Below are 3,563 nucleotides of genomic sequence, written 5' to 3'. Positions count from 1 at the left end.
TTGAATTTGCTGAGGTTTCAACTCAAAAGACAGGAAAAAAAAAAAAAGTCCTGTTTCAACATATGTTTCTAGTTTGTATGCTAAACTGCATTTGCTTCAATGTTTTTGTGTATTTAAACATCTTTAAATCGTGTATTATATAATGAAATAAAAAATACAAACAATTCCATTTTGTGAAAATGAGATTTGCATAGGCTTGAGAAAAGGTGATGTTTCTTTTTTGTAAGATAAATTCAGAAAGTTTATTTCAGCTTCAAATGTATCAACCAAAAAAAACCTTTAAATACTCCATAGAAGAGAATTTTCTTCCTCCAGACAAAGCTCAGCAGCTGCCACAGCTGGTGTGTCTGCCTGGATCAAAGGGACCCTGAAGGGGCAGTAACATTCATCCAGCATGTGATAGTGAGTGCAAAAGTTAGTGCCTGGAATCATGATGTCATTGTATGAATTACAGAAAATCATAGGAGTTCAGGGAAACTTTCATATCCCTTTCCTGTTGTGGAGAATACTTACGTTGCAAACTGGCTGTGGCAATATTCAATTACTAGTTATGGTCAGTCAAACCTTTACATTTCAGTGGGAGTTTTGCATTAATCAGGAATAAAGGATCTGAAAGATAGACTGTCACTTCTGCAGATCCACTCTACTTCTTGCCTACGGAGACTTGAGTGAGTATTGAGGACAGAGACTTGAGTATATTGATTATCCACTCTACTTGCCTATAGAATTGAGTATTTTGTTTTCACTAAATGAGATACTTGGCAACAATACTGGGTTCTAAAATGATAACGTTCATCTTGTGCTCTGTTTTTTGAAGGAATATTACGCTGTCAAGGTTAATTCAAAGTAACCCAGAAGTTCGCACTTCCCCAGTGGCTTGTTTTGAACATAATCAGTGAGTTCATGTGACTTTGAACTCCTGTTGTACTCCTCCCTCAGATTTAGTTCTTTAATGATGTCTTTTTGTTGATTCATTGTCTGTGAGTGCAGAGATAACCTCTCATTTTCCTTGTAGCTCACATCATGAGCACAATACAGACTATATGATTCAGCTGTGATTATCAGAGCTCCCTGAGTCTGGAAATGAAGCTTCAATTCCATCAGTCCATCAATTTCCAGATAATCTCCGAGCAAAACAGTTCATGAATTATAAATCACAGCCCTCATACATGGAAGAAAACCAAAATTGGTGCAGGTTTACCTTCACAGCTGGGTTATAGTTTATGGCAGTGGTGTTTAAGGAGACCTTTAGCTGTGCCTGCAGCTGGGGTGGGAACCTCCAAAAGAGGGTGGGGTAAAGGGGGATCAAGTGGTCAGGTCAGCTCTCCCAGACTGGTAATAAGCCCCTGTTAGTGAGTCAGAACCCTCACCCCAGCTGAAGTCATTAAAGCTTTATGTGTGGGTGTCAGCTGCTAGTGTTGCAAACCACACTTCCTTGAATGGGTGTAGTGAACCGCATAGGGGGAACCACAGACACTGATTTTTTTTGAAGAAACATAAAAAGCTTTGCTTTGGGACCAATGTATCAGACAGGTTTATGTGTGTAACTGCCCAATGCTTTACAAAGTTTTTTTTTTTTGGTTGCTTTTTGACTTCTTTTCTTTTTTTTTGGTCAGAAACTGGAAAAAGTTATTTTAAACTAAATGAAGTTGTGATGATACTTGATAGCAAAACTCTGTTGGTGTAAAACTTCTCTGGGAGTGTATTCTTTGGGAGGTGAAGGTGATTTAATACTGTCTACAGTTATCTAGGTAACTAATCTATCTAGGTAAGGTTGATCCAGTCAACTCCTCTCAAAAGGTGTGCGGTGGTAAGACAAGAGGTAATAGACACACAAGCTAGAGCATGAGAAATCTTCATCAGATGAAAAGAAAACCTTTTTCTTTGTGTAGGGGAACAAATCTTCAAATGGAGACCAGAGTTGTAGGGAATTTCCATACCTGGAGATCTTCAACACTCAGAAAAGTACCTGAGCAACCTGATCTCACCTGTGTTGAGCTGTGTATCTTGGACTGGAAGACCTCCACTTTGGTGTCCCTCCCAAAATAAAATTAATTTATTTATATCCATGGCTGAAAACACTATGTATTCCTCAAAGAAAAGCAGATTTGTTAAGAAAAAGTTTCTAAAGCTGAAGTTACAGGTAACATCCAACAGCTCCCAGCCACCAAGAATGGTAAGTCCTGCCCCTCTTGCTCACTTCTCTGATCCCAGACATGTTTTGCCCTCTCCCTTGTGTTTGTTCTGGCACTTGCTGGGCCTTTCACAGATCCACCTGGATCCCCAGCCTGGCAGAGCACTGTCAGAGTGGCACAGGCCCAGGGAAAGTCAGATCTGGCAGAGTGATGGTGTTCACCATGTTTGGGATGGGAGGGACGTGGCAGAGAAGGAGCCTTCCTCCTTCCTTCTGGCCTTGGTGACCTACTCGATTGGCTCAAGTCAATCTGTGTAACTGAACCCTGTTGAAGCATCAGTGAAGGAGACAGTTTGAAAAAGCACAGCACTTCTAATTCAGCATATGGCAAAGAAACCTCAGATTTATTGGACAATTATCCCTAAGTAGCTCTCAGGAAATATTAGGAAATCCGAATACCAGTGTGCTCATGATACAGTCGCTACATACAGTCTGTTTTACACTTCCGGAGAGCTAAACCTGGGGAGCTTTGCAGGGATCTTGGCCATCCTAGACCTGTGATTGCCATCTAGTGGGCTCTGCTTTTCATGCAAACTCAAGAGAAAAGTTGCCTCCTGGAGCAGCCTGCTGGAAGCGGCTGTGCCCTGCATGCCTTCTGCCTTGGCTGGCTGGTAGATTGGCCTTGCCTGCCCCTTCTCCAGTGCTGTGTGTCCCCCCTTGCTCTGTCCCACAGGCATTTTCAGCCAGGGCTGTCGCTGACCCCACGCTGCCCAGCCCTGTGGCTGGTACCCAGCTGAGTCTCCATGCAGGGGACAAGGCACGTACAGAGGAGACCAGGAGGATGCACACTCACCCTTGTGCCAGGATGAGTGACCAAGGTGTCCTCTAAATAACCGAAGACACCGTATTGATCCCCTGCCACATGACACTGTCCAGAGAGCAAGTCTGGGAGGTCTCTTGCTCAAAGAAGCTAACCCAGGGTATTTTCTGAGCAGTTGACAAAGCACAACACCAAGCAGGCCAGATATAATCTCCTGGGGCATGAGACCATTTTCCATCTTCTGCTTTCTTGCTTTGCAAACTGCCTGCATGGATGGTCATCTCCAGTGGCACATGCCTCTTCTCTGGCAGGAGCAGGTGGCGTGAGCTCTGACATGGCCTCTGCTAGATTAGGCTGCCTAAGGGACTGCAGCTCTTCCACACAATGTCTTCCCATAGTAAGGGATGATGTATTTAGCCTTAACCAGAGCTCTGTATGGGAGACAGAGACGGGAACCACAAGCTGGGTGTGGAGACTTGGGCCTCCAACCATGTGCCAGGAGAGGGAGAAACCTGTCTGGGCAGGGACTGAGTTTGCGTGTCACCACGCATGGCCTCGTGTGATATGTCTGTGGCCTGTGGCCTGAGGATGAAACTGCTTTATTTGTCT

General features: G+C 44.0%; 1 long non-coding RNA gene across 1 annotated transcript in view; it reads left to right on the top strand.

Annotated features, from left to right (window-relative positions):
* The first annotated feature begins 520 nt into the window (after positions 1-520).
* Positions 521-3,563, top strand: part of LOC118256670 (uncharacterized) — a 13,482-nt gene continuing 10,439 nt past the window's right edge. The window contains exons 1-2 of the long non-coding RNA XR_004781282.2: positions 521-668; positions 1,893-2,176. This is a non-coding gene — a long non-coding RNA (uncharacterized LOC118256670). The remainder of the gene's footprint in view (positions 669-1,892; positions 2,177-3,563) is intronic.

This window comes from Cygnus atratus, chromosome Z, assembly GCF_013377495.2.
Source record: "Cygnus atratus isolate AKBS03 ecotype Queensland, Australia chromosome Z, CAtr_DNAZoo_HiC_assembly, whole genome shotgun sequence".
Lineage (NCBI taxonomy): Eukaryota > Metazoa > Chordata > Aves > Anseriformes > Anatidae > Cygnus > Cygnus atratus.
This window is presented reverse-complemented; position numbering and strand designations above follow the sequence as displayed.